Source organism: Macrobrachium nipponense, chromosome 47 (assembly GCF_015104395.2).
Source record: "Macrobrachium nipponense isolate FS-2020 chromosome 47, ASM1510439v2, whole genome shotgun sequence".
Taxonomy (NCBI): Eukaryota; Metazoa; Arthropoda; class Malacostraca; order Decapoda; family Palaemonidae; genus Macrobrachium; species Macrobrachium nipponense.
Window position 1 is genome coordinate 31,852,778 of NC_087222.1, and position 18,001 is coordinate 31,870,778.

General features: G+C 47.2%; 1 protein-coding gene across 2 annotated transcripts in view; it reads left to right on the forward strand.

Moving 5' to 3' along the window:
• The window catches only part of LOC135204843 (zinc finger protein OZF-like), a 197,744-nt gene that overhangs the window by 28,161 nt on the left and 151,582 nt on the right, over nt 1–18,001 (forward strand). The window lies entirely within an intron of this gene.

Consider the following 18,001-nt stretch of genomic DNA (forward strand, 5'->3'; position numbering starts at 1 on the left):
GAGTTTGCATTCAATTCAATTGTTCTGTTCTTTACTCCTCAAAGATGGTCCGAAATAGAGAAAGTTAAACAGGTTTTAGGGAGACCTATATTCACATAAAAAGTTCAAATTTGTTCCTACACATAATACAAACCCTCGGTCCTTTACACAAGGATTACTTTCAGCGTAGGCTGGAACTCAGTCGTAAGGGAATAACAACAAGGTAGTAGTTAGGCAGTAACTGCTTGTCCAATAGTCAGGAGTCCTTCCCCACCGGACGTAAACATTCCACTTTGCTTTCAGCCACCGTGTGCACAGACGTTCTCTCTGCCCGCCTTTGTTGTAAGAATTGTGAGATTTTTTTTTTTTTTTTTTTTTTTTTTTTTTTTTTTTTTTTTTTTGTGTTTGTGTGTTTTGTTGTTTCTTAATTTTTAAGATCCAAACCTAAAACTTGGATAAGCCTCTTCGCCCCCCAAATTGCCACAACGCACTTGCCCTGGAGCGGGGCCAGAAAATGCGGAGGTTTCCCCTCTGTTAAATAAACATAACGAAAATGCATCTTTTCTGTTAATCTTTTAAAATTATACACTATCCTATTATATTGTATGTATTCTCATATTACGTATTGCATCATAAAATACTAAACAAAGCCGTCAATGTTTTGGTTGGCGAAATCAGCTGATGGCAAAATACGAGTTTTATTTCGTCATATTTAACTCAATTCGGAGCAAATTGTTTGCTTTTGTTAGTTAGCATAAAAGAATATCTAGATAGTTTACTTATATGAGTTAAGTATATCTTAATTTTACCAGACCACTGGGCTGATTAACAGCTCTCCTAGGGCTGGCCCGAAGGATTAGATATTTTACATGTCTAGGGAACCAATTGGTCACCTACCAATGGGACCTATAGGTTATTGTGGGATCCGTACCACACTATATCGAGAAATGAATTTCTATCACCAGAAACAATAAATTCCTCTGACTCCGCGTTGGCTGAGCCGGGAATCAAACTTCTGACTACCGGAGTGGCAGCCGAGCGTGAAAACCACTCGTCCAGCGAGGAAACTACTTATATGAGACAATGGTCATCTTTTTTGTGATAAGACATATTAATCTAAGTTGAAATAGATGATTTTAATAAGTCTCGGGAACTAAATTATTTTTTCATTAACAAAGTGCTTTGTGGGCATGTTTATTGTTTAAGGAAAATTACGACGTTCCGAGGTTACGACCCTTGTCAATAGACGTTATTTCCAGGGTTATGACGCCTACAACGCTCATCTGGGAGATGAAATATGACACCAAAAATGCAAAATAATCAATATTTGAAGGTTTTTTGATGAAAAATGCCATAAGTAATGCAGTTTACATAGTTTTTCAATGCACCCAAAGCATTAAAAGTAAGGTTTTCTTGGATTGGATTTTTTGACGATGTTCCGGCTTACGACGCGTCTCAAGAACGGAACCCCCGTCGTAACCGGGGACCGCCTGTACAAGCTTTACCGTTACGTTATTTATCTTTTATCGGTGTGAAAACAGCAGTAAACTGTATTCTTTCAAGACCTGAAGTTTTGATTAAAATGATTCTCTCAAACTTGATCTATGGTTGTGTTTGATTGAATAAGTTTACGGGAGTTTTATCTTTGTACCATTGCACAATAAACTCATTAGCAGCCCGAAAAGTGTTTTCAGCTTCAGCTACACCTTTGTTTAAATTTGACAGTATGTTTCCTCACTGATCTGTGATCTAGAGCGAACAAAGTTATTACCTAAAAATATATCGGTTGTATCATACATAACATCATTATAACATAACTGCGGTAATTGTTTTACTATCATATGATGTTGAAATACAAGCCAAATGGATATTGTTATCCAATTTGGTTGGACTTAGAACAGTTATTGCTCGTTCGTTGTTCGGGGCTGTACACATTTACAAACGAGTAAATGTTTAAACAAAACTTTAATCATTCTTTTTGCTGTGTTTTTTTTTTTTTTAAACTTATTCAACTAGAAGATTGGCATACAGTTAGGCAATTGTAATTTGGTCTGTCTCTCTTGCTGCCTGGTTGTACGCTGCTGGGCTGCACCTGTTACAAGCAAAATTTAAAAATATTTTCAAAATATTATCGTATCAGTATTAATTGCTAACCCCATCATAAAATCGGATTATTGTAAAACGAATTATCGTAGTTTGAACACTACCTGTATCTCTTGGTCGGCTGAGCCATGGGTGAGATACGAGGGGAGGAAGCAATTGCCCCCGTCGACTCCGTCGATGGCAAACCTGTTGTCTTCCTTTTTCCCTACTAACCTGACTTTTGTTCCCTCAGGTATGTCTGACTCTGCAGTCAGGGATGTGCAGCAGGCTTGGGTAAAGCTGGTGTTGCCTGGTGCTCCTCGCTCCAGGGGTGATGGATCATTTTTCATCAGTCCTGTGACTTATGAGGTAGAGTCAAGGACTACTAGAACTATTTTGATGCCTGTGTTCGCGGCACTGCCCCACTTGTACACCTAGCACATAACTTGGGTTACACCTGCTGCGGTCATATCGTCATTGCCGCATACTTCAAGGGTGGCATCTTTTCCTGCTCCTCCTCCTCCAGGCTATGCAGTCCTCTCTCCCTCAGCTGGGTATGATCATTCGAAGATATCCCCACTTGATCTTCTGCCTGTCTCCATCTCCATGCCTGCTGCCCCTGTTCCTGACTGTGCGAGTGCTGCTGTGGCGTCTGCGCCCCCAGTCCAGGCCGCTCTGGAGCCTGCTGCTTCGGCAGCCACTTCAATGCCGCCCTGGATGGGGGATCTGCCTGCCCTTCTGAGGAAGCTGACGAAGAAGTCAAAGAAGAAGCGAAATGTGTTGTCTTCCTCCTCGTCTTTATCTTTGTCGTCGTCGTCTGCCGCCTCCTCCACTTCTTCTTCTGAGGCTGTCTGCTGAAGAAGAAGAAGAAGGCTGTCTCTTCCTCCCTAAGAAGTCTCGCACTGGGACCTCTAAGGGTCTGTCTCGCCGTTCTGGTGAGACAGGTGGCCCTTCCACTGGTCCTCCCATTCCTTTGGGAACGGGGACCGCCTCGCCAACCCCAGTGGCATGCAGGGCGGGGACCACAGATGTACTCGCTACCGCTGGTACTTCTGCTCCTAGTTCTGGAGGTTCTGCCACTAGGACCGGGATCGTCTTGAGGGCAGCTAGAGTTGGTGATGCCGAGTCCACTCACCGTCACGGGTGCAGTGCAGTGCGGACGGTAGGTGAGGGTTGCTCAGGTGGCTTTGGCCTTGCCGATGGTTGCTCGCACAGCGATCATTACTGCTCCCAAGGGGTGACGTGACGGTCCCACGGGACCATGAAAGCGGCAAGGTACCGGTAAGAGGTCCCCTGTTGAGGTCCCCTTTTTTTTCAGGCTTTTGGAGGAGCTTCGGCTTCTTCTGAGCTTTGATGCATCGTGAGGACGGTGCCCACTCTCATCACGCTGGTGGACGCTATTCTTCACCCGGCGATCCGTTGGTCATGCACTACTCCCCATAACGTTAGAGAGAGCTTCACTACCAGTCCTCAGAGGGAGTGCTTCTCCACATGGAGTGCTCTTCTAGACCTGTGAACCGATCATCACCGCGGGTTGATGATCGCTTGCAGCCCGCTCCATCCGTTTGTTCTGCTAGCAGACAGAGCAGGAGCGTCAGATCTTCCTCACCTGTCCCCTCAACCTCCTCGGGATACACCGGGAGAAACGAGGTGCCAGGGGACCATGGGGAGGTTCGCTCCTCATGGTTCCGGCACGGTCTTAGAACCTGAGAAGTCATATGATCAGATGTTCGAGGAGATCCTGGGGGTTCTGTAGGCTCTTCCCTCTGAAGGAAGAGGGTTCGAGGGATGGAACTCGCCCTGGAACGGACTTGACAGTCCTCCTCAGGACGCAGTCACTCCCGAGATCCAGAGGTCATCTCGCTGATTCGTTAGCACAATGACCTCAGGGAAGGATCGTGGTTGCTCCCTCTGACCGCCCTTCACAGTTAGTCATTCTGGGTCCTAAGAAGGAACCCAGAGCTTCTGTGGGGTTACTTGGTCTTCCTTGTCCGAGAGTGTGTTGTACCAAGGAAACAATCTCGTCTCAGGACACGAGAGTTCACTCAGGGCCAACAGAGTGGACAAGTTGCTTCTCCCTCCTCTACCTCATCAGCGGCGCTTCTACTTGTCTTCGGAGAACCCACTGCTGACTAAGCAGGTTGATCCGGAGTTAGTACGCCTAACTTCTGGCCTGCTTGTGCAAACATCTCCTGTCGGAGAACCTCTGGTTTAGTAACAAGAGGCAACGGTGTTGGAGGCTACCGCTATGGCAGCCCTCCAGGCCATCTCCTGGCTGGATCTGTGGTCCCTCACAGTAGCCAAGACCGTGGCTTCTTCAGGACCAATAGTTCCCAGAGAAGACTTGGCCTTCGGGAGATCTGTCAGTCTGGCGGTAGGGACTATTTTCCTACCTGGCCCACCAGACTGCCAACCTGTGGGCCAACCTGGTTCTTAGGAGGAGGGATGCTGTCCTAACTCGTATAACCAGGGTGGCTGATGTAGAGTCTGCATTGGGTCTTAGGAATGGACTTTGCTGGGTTCCTCCTCTCTCTTACCTAGAGATATGGTGGACGCTGCAGTAGACAAGCGGAGAGCTGAAGACAGTGATCATCTTGTCCACCAGGCAGTTGCCAAGACTTCCGGGCCATCTTGTGCAACTGTGGTTAGGCCTCAGAGCCAAGCTAACTTGTCCTCTGGCCCCAAGACTGCTTCTTTGTCGAAAAGGGCGCGAAGAAAGACCCAGCCTTCCTCCCTTGCTTCGAAAGGGGAAGCCTCCTGTTTCTTGCGAGAAAGGAGGTAAGCGAAAGAGGAAGAAGGGGAATACCAGGGACAGCATTATCGCCTCAGCTGCTGCCATTGATGGGGTTGGTTGCCTGGCGCCATTGGACAACATGGCAGCGCTACAGAGCTGAGACTTGGGTAGTGGATGTCAATCGGGAGGGATATCTTCTTCCCTTTGAGTCAAGGCCACCCCTCACCGATCATCCAGTCCATCAAACGTACATTCCTGTTCTGCCAAGGATCTGGCACTCAAGGAGGAAGTGCTAATTATGTTGAGCAAGAGGGCTGTGGAAATCGTCCGAGATCCTTCACCGGGTTTCCACAGCCGCCTTTTCCTGATGGAGAAGGCTTTGGGGGCCTGGAGACTGGTGATAGATCTCTCTCCCTTAACCGATTCGTTCGCCAGACTTAGTTCACGATGGAGACGGTATGCTCCGTGCTCGCCTCCATTAGGGAGAACGATTTCATGCTTTCAGTGGACCTGAAGGATGCATATTTTCAGATACCCATCCATCAGCCTCCTCCACGAAGTACCTTCGCTTTATCCTTGAGGGGACGGTGGTGTTCCATTCAGGGCACTTTGGTTCGGACTCTCAACTGCCCCACAGGTGTTCACGCGAGTGTTCACACTAGTTTCGGCTTGGGCCCACTCGGTCGGGATATGTCTTTTGAGGTATCTTGACGATTGGTTAGCCCTGGCGAGCTCTCTCTGGCAGTTGCTACAGGACAGGGATTGTCTCCTTGACTTTTGTTGCGATCTGGGGATTGTGGTAAATTTCAAGAAGTCAGATCTCATTCCTAAGCAGAGGATAAAGTACCTGGGCATGCTGATCAACACAGTAGCATCATGAGTCTTCCCCGTGGACTTGAGGAATCAGCAAGTTCAGGAAAGCAGCTCAACTGTTTCTGTCTTCACAGGGACAGCCAGCTCGACTTTGGCAGGACGTGATTGGTCACCTGTCGTCTCTAGAGGAGTTAGTCTCTCACGGGCATCTTCACTTGCGGTCTCTGCAATGGAGACTAAAGGATAGTTGGTCACAGGTTTGAGATCCTCGATCCTTCCTCATCCCTCTCACGGAGAAAGTGAGGAAGGATTTTAGCCTGGTGGCTAGATGACAGGAACCTCTTAATAGGAGTGGAGTTCCACACTCCCCCTCCAGACATGCTTCTGTTCGCAGATGCATCGAACCTAGGGTTGGGGGCGCCACACCTGGAGGTCCTGAGTGCAGGAGTGTGGGATCGACACAACAGGCACCTTCACATCAACGTCCTGGAACTGAAGGTGGTGTTTTCAGCCCTCCAAGAATTTTGGGAACGTGTGATGGGACACTCTTGGTGTTGATGAGCAACAACACCACAGTAGTGGCATATGTCAACAAACAGAGGGGGTCTAGTGTCCCTCCCGTTGCATCAGTTGACAATGCAGGCGGACGAGTGGGCTACAGCTCACTCGGTAGAGCTGTCGGCCAGAAATACATTCCAGGCAAGAGGAATGTAGTGGCAAACAAGCTCAGTCACCAGAATCAGGTGATTGGGGACAGAATGGTCTCTTCACCCAGACGTGGCTGAAAGGCTGTTTGACCTGGGGTGTCCAGTGGTGGACCTGTTCACCACCCAGCAAAACAAAAAACTTCCGGTTTTCTTCTCCGTGGTGCCTGGTGCCCATAGGCTGCTGCAGAGGGCTCATTCCAACATCCGTGGGACAACTTTGAAGTATACGCCTTTTTGCCATTCTCTCTGATTTGCAAGGTGATCAGCAGAGTGCTGGTCACCAGCAATCTTCAGATGATCTTGGTACCCTCCTAAATGGCCTGAGCCGCTATCCCAATCTGTTGGCTCATCTCTCTGAGGCACCGCAGGAGATTCCCCCATAGGCACCAACCTTCTGTGTCAACTGCACATAGAAGGGTACCACTTGGCAGTACAGTCTGCCTGTGTCTTCACGGCTGGCGGTTATCCACCATCTCTTGCGAGTATGAGGCTTTTCTTGTCGAGCAGCAACAGAGATGGCAGGATACCTCAGACAGTCCTCTGCAGCAGTGTACCAGGGAAAGTGATCCGTCTTCTGTGGTTGGTGTCGTGAACGAGGTCTTTCTGCTCAGAGCCACTAAGTCTTTCTTTGCCAAGAGAAGTTCCTCTATTTCTCTGCAGTTTAAGGCTACAGGTCTGCCTTGGCCTTGGTCCTGAAGCTGCAAGGAGTGGATATCTCCTTTTCTTTGGAGATTTCCCTCCTTAGGAGTTTCGAGAGGTCTTGCCCACCCAGGGTAACTCAGGCCTCCTGAGTGGAATGTGACTCTCGTCTTAAGGAGCTGACTTGTAGACCCTACGAGCCTCTCCGGGTGGGATTTCGTAGCAAAGACTCAGGGGGAATCCTTCAGTCCTGACAATAGATCGAGTTCTATATGACCCTCCCTAGAGGACTCAGTGGTAATGATGCAGACGAGATGCTACTTTAATCCCATTAGGAGTTCTGCTGGTGCTATCTGAAGAGAACTCATCATCTCCAGCCTCAGTGTTGAAGCCTCTGTTAGCACCTGGGTGACAAGAAAGTGTTGTCCAAGAACACTATCTCTTTCTGGCTTCATGAGGGTGATCATGAAAGCGTACTCCTCCAAATGGAGATTCGACACTGGTACCTTTCATCCGAGAGCCCACGAAGTCAGAGGTACTGGTCTACTACCCTTGCATTCCACAAGCGTTCCGCAAGAACCTGTCGATTTCGCAGGTATTGAAGGCAGGGGTGTGGTCCAACCAAACCACCTTCACCTCCTCCTACCTTCGGGATATTGTCCATAGGTCCTGGGTACCTTTTTCCTTGGGATTTGTGGTGGCTGCTCAACAAGTTGTGTAACTTACCAGCTCCTCTAACTGGACAGGGTTGCATCTTGCCTTTGTGTAACAATATGAATTGGTGTGAATGAGTCTTCCTCCTTCATTCTGCTCTCTTCCTACGGGCAGAGAACTGCGGTCGTCTCACATGCTGGAAAGGGCAGTCGATGCAGGTAAGCTATGTTACTGAGCTCCATTCTGTCCCTTTCATTAGGGTATAGAAGCATATATCCGTCCCTTCCCTAACAAAGGGGAAGTGGACACTAGCATGAAACAAACCCAATACTGTATATTTGTTCATCTTGCTTCCGACTATAAGTTCTTGTTTGCTGTTCATGAGAGGCTATGCTTGCTTGCCTCATGAATTGGTCCAGAGGTCTGACCATTGGTCTTGCAGCTCTCACACTCCAATCAATTGGACAGAGGCCAGGTTCCCCCCCCCCTTGCTCTAATGACCAGGTGGGAATGAACACCAGTCTGTTCACATGACTCAGATTCCTCCTACCAATCAGTGAGTCTTCCTTAAGTAAAGGACTGAGGATTTGTATTACATGTAGGAACAAATCACAATTTTTTAAAAGTAAATTGTATTTTCATACAATCAACTTACCTGTCAGATATATACATAGCTAAGACTCCGTCGTCCCCGACAGAAATTCAAATTTCGCGCCACTCGCTACAGGTAGGTCAGGTGATCTACCCTGCCTGCCCTGGGCGGCAGGACTAGGAACCATCCCCGTTTTCTATCATATTTTCTCTGTCGCCGGTGGTATCAACATTGTTGTTATTACCTCCTGACTTAGATTCATTTTTCAACCTTTGATCAACGTTTTTTCGCTTTTTGGTGAGTATTTGGATCGTGTTTTTTTGGCATTCGCTACTGTGGACTGTTTTTTGGAATAACTCTTTTGGATTTTTCTCAGTATGTCTGATTCTAATGTGAGTGTGAGAATGTGTGTGAATGTAGGCTGCAGGGTGAGGATACGAAAGCTTCGGTTGATCCTCACACTGTATGCCGTAAATGTAGGGGGGGTTCAGTGTTTCTGCTATTAACACTTGTAAGGAATGCGAGGGTTTGAATGCAGAAGAGTGGAAGACTTTGACTTCTTATTTGAAGAAGTTAGAGAGGGATAGAGTTTTAGACGACTGAAAGGTGTGAGTTCAAGGCCTATTGAGCCTTTCACGGATAATTCTAAACCCTACTGATGTAGATTCTCCCTTAGATCTCATTCTCAGAGTGTTTTTTCGGATTCGGCATCGGAAATCGCCAATCTGAAAGCGACTATTAGAGACATGAAGTCCAAGATGGCTGACTCGAAAGGTAAGGCTAGTGATAGTGAACATTTAGTGAAGTGAGTTCTATCATGTTGTGGAGGGGGCGTTTGATCGTCCCTGCGGCGCTCCCAGGCCTAGACCTCTTCCAAGCTCCCATGCCCAGAGGAGAAGGAAAGTCGAAAGCCTTAAGGAGGTCGTGGGGAATCCCCAACGGTCAGACGTCCCTTCAGCTAGCTCTGCTTCATGGCAGCCAGCTCAAGGGCGCTATAGGAAAAGCGTCCTTCGCGAGTGTTTCTCGTCCTCTCCCTCTCCCCTCACTAAACGAGGGTGGAAAGGAGTCGAACTTATCAAGACCGCTGAAGCGTCATATGAAGCAAGACATTGATTCGAGGCCCAGAGCGCTTCTCGGATGACGCCCCGTCTGCTTATTAAGAAAGCGAAGGTGGCGTCAGCGTCACCTGACGCTTATGAGGAAGTACCCCATCTTGCTTCTTCCCCGAGTGATGACGAGAGGCGTCATGCACTAGACGTGGGAGAAGCGTCAAGAAAGATCATTATGGCGGTTCAGGAAACAACTGTCATCTCTTGTGGGAGTTTTAGCGCCCGTCGGAAGGACGTGACGCTTCCAATTAAGAAGTCTCGTCCTCTCTACCTGCTCGAAGAGAAGCGTCAGACAGATGTGAAACTGCTAAACGTCTGGCAGGAGCTTCGAGTTCGAGAACTAGAACGGGGGCTGACGAGAGTGTTGTAAGACAAGAGAAACGAAAGACGTCTTTTAGAAGTGAAGCGTCATTTCAAGCAGATCTTAGACGTGACGCTCCGTCCAAGATTGTGACGCCGAGTAGGACGCCCTTAGAAGAGCGGAGCGTCTTCCGAGAACGCGAAGCGTCATCAAGACGTCAACAAGAGACGTCATACATGACGCTCGGGGAGAGGCGGAAGCGTCATAAGACGTCTTCAAAGTGCAAGAGAAGCCGCAGGTTGTGACGCCTTCCAAGTCGATCAAAACGGGAAAAGGAAATACTTTCATCCCTTAGCCCCTCTCCCTATCAGAGTTTATCTCCTCCAGAAGAGGAAAGTTCAGAAAGGAGAACGGAAACTCAGATATATCCCGAGTTGGAGGAAACTCAGGATGATGACGATCATGGAAGAGAGGGCTTGTCCAACTATAAGGTGTTGACTACCCTGCTTCTGGAGGAATACGGAGACGAGTTGACTCCGGCTGCTCCTCCTTCTCCGCGCTCGCAAATCTTTTCGAGTGCGAAGGCGAAGAAGCCCTCGTCTTTTCTGAAGATGAAGCCCACCATCTCGATGAAGCGGGCTTTACACGCCTTCCCTTAGACTCCTGGATGAAGTCGAAGAAAGACTTAGTCAGGACAGTATTTTGCATGCCTCCAGCAAGGTTAGCTGGGAAAAGAGGCAATATTGGTACAAGACGGGGGAAGAAATATGGGTATCGCTCTCCCTTCTACAACAGAGGCAGATTTTTCGACGTTAGTTGACGCTTCAAGGCGTCCAAGTCTCAATTCTGCTCGTATTACATGGAGTATTTCAGAACTGGATCATCTCCTCAAGGGACTCTTCCATGTATTGGAAGTCTTCAACTTCTTAGATTGGTCCCTTGGGGTGATGTCCAAGAAAGCTCATGATTCAGAGGGAATCGAACCTGAAGCCCTGTTATGCATTTTGTCTTGCATCGACAAAGCGGTACAGGATGGATCTTTTGAAGTCTCTTCATTATTTGGAGCAGGTCTTTTGAAGAAAAGGACGGTGTATGGCGCCTTCTTAACAAAGGCAGTCTCGCATGCTCAGAGGGCAGCTCTACTGTATGCACCTCTGTCTGACTATTTGTTCCCTTCTCAGTTAGTGAAGGACGTGGCTCACTCTTTAACTGAGAAGGCGACGCAGGATCTTCTGACGCAGTCGCTAGGAAGAAGAACTGCTTTAGTATCTGACAAGAAAGGACCTAGCACTTCTACGCAGACCTTTCGAGGTGGTGGTTCCGATCTCCAGACCTCCCGCAAGAAGGAAGGCTCCAGAGAAGAGAGGTAGGTCCGCCTTTCGTCCCTTTAAAAAAAAAGGGAAAATGAAACATTTCTCCCTCCAAGCACCAGTAGGTGCCAGGCTCCTGGGATTCGTGGAGGCCTGGACAATGATAGACGCAGACGCGTCTTCATTGAATATCATAAGGAAGGGATATCGTATCCCTTTCCTGAATACTCCTCCCCTAACATCAATACCAAGGGAATTATCAGCCAAATACAAGGACCCTGTGCTGAGGGATACTCTTCGATCGATGGTGGAACAAATGTGGGACAAGAGTGCAATAGAACTGGTACTGGATCAAAGCTCCCCGGGGTTTTACAATCGCCTTTTTCTAGTGGCGAAAGCCTCGGGAGGCTGGAGGCCAGTACTAGACGTCAGCTCTCTGAACAAATTGTTCAGAAGGAGAAGTTCTCCATGGAGACTTCGGCTTCAGTCCTAGCGTCATTACGACAAGGAGATTGGATGGTGTCTCTAGATCTCCAGGACGCCTACTTTCACGTCCCGATCCACCCTGTCGGAAGAAGTACCTCCGTTTCATGACGGGGGGAAGGAATCTTTCAGTTCAGAGCCTTGTGTTTCGGCCTGTCCACAGCTCCTCAGGTCTTCACAAGCTGATGAGGAATGTGGCGAGATTTCTTCATCTCAAAGGAGTGAATGTCTCTATGTATCTAGACGACTGGCTCATCAGGGCCAGATCGGAGAGACAGTGCTTGGAGGACCTAAAGTTAACTCTGGATTTGACCAAGGCGTTGGGATTGCTTGTGAACCTCGAGAAGTCTCAGCTGACCCCCAGACAAGACCTAGTCTATCTGGGGATTCGGATGGATTCTCGGGGTTTTCGAGTTTTTCCTTCGCAAGAGAGAACCGCAAAAGGTTTGCGAATAATCTCTCTCTTCTTAGAGAAACAACAAACGTCAGCGAGGGAATGGTTGAGCCTTCTGGGGACGCTTTCCTCGCTGGAACAATTCTTCCCTCTAGGAAGACTTCATATCCGTCCACTTCAATTCTTCCTCAAGAAGTCTTGGAGCTGGAAAACCGGACAACTGTCGGACGTTTTTCCCATTCCAGTAGAGATAAAGGCACACCTACAGTGGTGGTTGCTACCTCTGGAAGAGAACAAAGGGATCTCTCTAAGAACACAGAACCCAGACCTAGTGTTGTTCTCCGACGCGTCGGAGAAGGGTTGGGGAGCGACATTAGGCTCAGAGGAAGTGTCAGGCACCTGGGAACCAGCACAGGTGTCCTGGCACATAAACTGCAAAGAGCTCTTCGCCGTGCACCTGGCCTTGAAGAGCCTAGAACCCTCTGGTGAGAGACAAGATAGTGCAAGTAAACGTGGACAACACCATCTCCCTGCTGACAAGGTTCGTACAGGGAGTAAGGAAGTGTGAGGGCGGACAGGCTCAGCAGGAGGAACCAGGTCCTTCACACAGAATGGACTCTGCACGAGGAGGGTGTGTCTCGATCTCTGGTCTCTGTGGGGAACTCCTCATGTGGATCTCTTCGCAACATACATTTCAAAAAGGCTCCCAGTGTTTTGCTCGGTCGTGGAAGATCCAAGAGCGATTATGGTAGACGCCTTCCTGCTAAACTGGTCTCGAGTAGACGTTTACGCTTTTCCCCCATTCAAAATCCTGGGGTTAGTAATGAAAAAGTTTGTGGCGTCAAAAGAGACGAGGATGACATTAATAGCCCCCTTTTGGCCGGCCCAGGAATGGTTCACGGAAGGTGGTAGAGTGGATCGTAGACTTTCCAAGATCCCTACCAGAAAGGACGGATCTTCTCAACAACCCACATTCAAGAGTGTACCATCAAACCTCCCCGCTCTCGCTCTGACTGCCTTTCGACTATCGAAAGACTTGTCAGAGCGAGAGGCTTTTCTCGCGAAGTGGCAAGCGCGATCGCGAGAGCTCGCAGAACCTCCACTACGAAAGTATACAGTCGAAGTGGGAGGTCTTTAGAAGGTGGTGTAGAGCCAAGAAGTTGTCCTCCTCCTCTACCTCTATAGCGGAAATTGCGGATTTCTTGCTATTCCTGAGAGTAAATCTCATCTAGCCGTATCTACAATAAAGGGATACAGAAGTATGCTCTCGGCTGTATTCAGAAACAGAGGATTAGATCTGGCAAATAACAAAGATCTCCACGATCTCATAAAGATCTTTTGAGACTTCTAAGTCTAAGGAACCAGTACCTCCGACAACTGGAACTTGGACGTAGTCCTCAAAATATCTGTCTTCGGATAGATTCGAGCCTCCGCATCTTGGCATCATTTAGAGACATAACTAGAAAATGCCTATTCCTTTTATCTTTAGCGACGGCTAAAAAGAATTAGTGAGTTACAAGCTCTGCAGGATAAAGTAGGATTCAAGGGAGACTCGGCTATTTGCTCGTTTAAGACCCTGTTTTTGAGCGAAAAACGAGAATCCCACGAATCCCTGGCCTAGGTCATTCGAAGTCAAAGGAATGTCGAGTCTCGTAGGCAGAGAAGCAGAGAGGTCTCTATGCCCTGTTAGAGCTCTGAAGTTCTATCTTCAGAGGAAGCGTCAGTTGGGAGGCTCTAGACAAGGTCTTTGGTGCGCGGTAAAAGACCCCACAAGACTGATGTCCAAGAATGCTCTAGCGTTCTTTGTAAGAAACGTCATTACGGACGCTCATAAGGTCTGTCCTGACGAACAATTACAACTACTGAGAGTAAAAGCTCATGAAGTAAGAGCGGTTGCGACGTCTCTCTCGTTTTATAAGAATATGTCGCTTAAAAACATTATAGATACGACATATTGAGATGCAACTCAGTATTTGCATCTCATTACTTGAAAGATGTGTGTACGTATGAGAAGTGCTTTTTCTCTAGGTCCTATCGTACGGCAGATACGATTCTGGGTACGGGAGCCGACACCAATCCTTAAATGTATATACTGTTCTTCTGTTTGGATATGGTCGAGAATCTCTTCGAACAATGGAGGATTCAGGCTCGCACGGTCGGCCGTCTAGTTGTTCATAAGAGAATTCTTATGTCATATCCAATTAGTTGAGTAAAATTTTTTTTTTTTTTTTGAAAAATTATGTATGTGTGCGTAGTGGTTTTTGAGTTACGGTTTGTTGTGACGAGTTCGGGGATAAAATCGTAACAATCCTTAGTTCTAACATATGGTTAGGATCAGGTGGTCGGGGGGATTGGTTGTGTGCTCCTTCATAAGGTGGGATTGTCATAGAAGTGGATCAGCACCCATTGACAAAGTCCCAGTTTTTAGCTCGGCTGAGTAAAGTGGGTAAGACCCCATCGGCAGACCCACAAGAACTCTTGGCCATAGATCACATATCTCGCTAAAGTTTCTTGAGGTGATGCAGACTACTGGGCAAACACCCACGAAGTCTACCACCTATCAGGTAGGAACCAAGGTTTTATTTATACCTACAACATATGTTGTTTACCTGTCTATTCCATATAGTAGCTGTCTCTTACCCTCCACCGAAGGGTGCCAATCAGCTATGTATATATCTGACAGGTAAGTTGATTGTATGAAAATGATATTGTTATGTTACAATAAAGTTTCATACATACTTACCTGGCAGATATATACAATTAAAGCCCACCCAGCCTCCCCGCAGGAGACAGGTGGAAGAGAGAAAATATGATAGAAAACGGGGATGGTTCCTAGTCCTGCCGCCCAGGGCAGGCAGGTAGATCACCTGACCTACCTGTAGCGAGTGGCGCGAAATTTGAATTTCTGTCGGGGACGACGGAGTCTTAGCTATGTATATATCTGCCAGGTAAGTATGTATGAAACTTTATTGTATCATAACAATATCATTTTCCTAACTACAAACCTGTGGTCCTTACATATAGGCCCACCTCATGCCACCCCTCAATCTGTTCCTGGGCCTTAAAGCAAAGTGGAATGTTTACGTCCAGTCGGGCGTGACTCCCGACTATTGGACAAGCAGTTACTGCCTAACTATCCTTGTTGTTATTCTCTTACACCCGAAATTTCAGCCAACACTGAAAGTAATTCCTTATGTAAAGGACCTCAGGTTTGTGTAGTTAGGGGAAATACAATTTACTTTCAAAAATTTATATTAAATGACAAAAGGGATTTTGACGAAGGAAAAATCTATTTCTGGGCAAAGGCCCGTGTCACCCAGTGAAATGTCCCTTTAGCACACATTTCTAGGGTAAATATTGCTATAATACCAGAGAAAAAAGCTAATATGGAAATGCCAGAATATTCTGGCTCGCTCACCTTATTTTAAGGTGTCGGTATGGTTTCTGGGGCGAGTGAAACCTCTACCAGAGGTCCTTTGCCATTTAGATTCATCTTTTTTCAAAATCCTCAACTATAGAGGAGCCGACCTAAGCCCACTCCTCGCTACCATTACGGCTAGCGCCTCTGACGTCATTCCTGCAGATAGCACCCAGCTTTGGCCAAAAAGGGGGGGGGTAACATGAAAGGGTGGGATTTCACTGGGCGACACGGCCTTTGCCCAGAAATAGATTTCCTTCGTCAAAATCCCTTTTCTGGGCTCAGCCCGTGTCGCTACGTGAAATAGTACCAGAGAAATGGCCACATAAGCTTGGAATAAGGAAGCACACAAGTAATACATAGGATAATCAAAAACAATTAAGGTTAATTGCTATAATCTAAGTATAAAGTTACAAGGTGAGTAACAACAGGGCAATTGGAACCTTAATAGTAAGGTAAATACAAAACAATTCGTACTTAATATTAAACAGCAAGGTAAACTTAAACTGTGACTAATCCTAGGAACAAAACAAAAGGAAGCATCACAATATATACAACATGTGGCATCCAAGATGGCTACATGGTGGCTGAGCCACGGCAAGAATGTTAGCGAGGCAGGTAGGAAGGAGAGATCTAGGTTAAACTACTTACTACTACTCAAGCAGTGTCAGGAGAAACTGTTTCCCACTGCCACTGCTGGAAATTTAAGGGCTTCTAAGGACTTATGATAATGGTGTTTTAAATACTGTCGGAGATTTCCAGCCTGTGTACTTCTTCAGATCATCAAAATTCATATGTTGAAAATAATTGATAGAGGTAGCTACTGCCCTAACATCATGTACCTGTGGAAGGACTCCGGGTTTGCTTGCTTAATAAGTAAAATATAAGATTTGCTGCCTGATTCCTTTTAAGGAAATGGTGCCTCCCTTTTCCCTCCCTAACAAATAGAGGGCCTGAAGATCTTAGGGCAGTTCTATTTAGGTATGCTCTCAAAGTAGCAACTGGACATAAGGACGGGTCCTGTGGAAGTGGGAGAATTTTCCATGGGCCCCACCTATCCAGTGGGTCCTCATTCTTAGGTAGAAATTGACGATCTGGGGAAAGTAACACTTCTCCTGAAGGAGGAACTCTATATGACCAGAATCTCTAGATAGAGCCGACAGTTTGGATACCCATGGTTCCTGAGGCCAGACTTAATAGGAGGTAATGTTTTCCTCAGGAGAGGTAAAAAGTCACATGAGTCATTATAGTGTCCGAGGCCAATTTAAGGACATCATTCAAGAACCATGACACAGACTTGGGCCTCTCGGATGGTATGAGTCTAGCGCAGGCCTTAGGGATAGATTGAAAAATAAGAGTCTGTCAGATCTATTTTGAATCCAAACTGGAAGATTTTCTTAAGTGCAGACTTAGTAGTAGTAATAGTACTAGCTGCTAAACCTTTCTCAAACAGTGTCCTGAAAAAGAATATGACCAGATTGGCATTCATGGTTTGTGTATCAGAGTTCCTCAGGAATACAGCTAGTTTTTTAACTGCCGAGTCATATTGACGCAAGGTCGATTCCCGTTTATCAGATTCTAAGAGTAAGATGTTCTTAGGGTCGATATTGGCATCTCTTTGTGCTGCAAACTTCATGAAGTCCATAAAGTTAGGGCTTTCTGAATTCCTGAGGAAGTGAACACAGTCCTCGTTTGTACTAGTTGTGACAGTTTGGGATTGGGGATCCGTTGAGGGCGGAGTCCCAATTCCAGTAGAAGTGGGAACCAATTGCTCTTGGCGGGCCAATTGGGGCTATTAGAGCAATGTGGCCTTTGAACGTCCTGAGCTTGTTCAGAACCTTCAGAGAAGATTCACTGGAGGAAAGAGGTCAATCTTCTTCCACTGATTCAGTCTATAGCCATGGCGTCCGTGGGATAGGCCAGAGGGTCCAGGTTGGGGGCCATGTAACAAGGGAGTATGTGATTCGACTCCGTGGCGAAGAGATCTACTGAAGCCCTGGGACTAGTTGGCAGACCCAGCTGAATGATTGCTTGTCCAGGGACCACTCTGACTCCAGCGGGACTGACGTGATAGTGCGTCCGCTACTACGTTCCTTACGCCTGCTAGATGAGTGGCGACAAGGTGCCATTTGTTCTTGGCTGCTAGTGAAAATATGGCTATCATGACATGGTTCACGTGGCTCGACTTGGAGCCTCCCCTGTTGATGCAGTGTACTACTACTGCACTGTCCAGCACCAGTTTGAGTTTGAGATTCCTTGGCTGGATGAAGCTTTTTCAGGGTGAGGAACACTGCCATAGCTTCCAGTACATTGATATGAAGCTGGCGGAATGATAGGGACCAGGTTCCCTGTACCGTTTTTGTACGTATCCTCCCCAGCCGCTTAGTGATGCATCTGTGTGGATCACTAGGACGGCGGAGGGAACTGGAGCGGAATTGTCTTTGACAAATTCTTGATCTCCGTCCACGGGTGGAGTCTCTTCCGTAAGATCGCCGGGATAGGGGCTAGTTTGTCCCGGGATCTGTTGTTTGCTCTTGAGCGCCAAACGCGGTTTATGTCTTTCAGTTTGGCTTTTAGAAGAACATCCGTTACTGAAGACGAACTGAGAGAGCCTAAGATTCTTTCTTGTTCCTCCGGGACGTCTGCTTGTACTTGAGAAACTGCCTGGTTGCTTTGGCTATTTCTCTCCTCTTCAACGGCAGAATTGATAATGTGAGAGTTCAAGTTCCATTGAATGCCTAACCACTGAAAGCGAGACTCCAGTGTTAGCCGGGACTTGGTTTTGT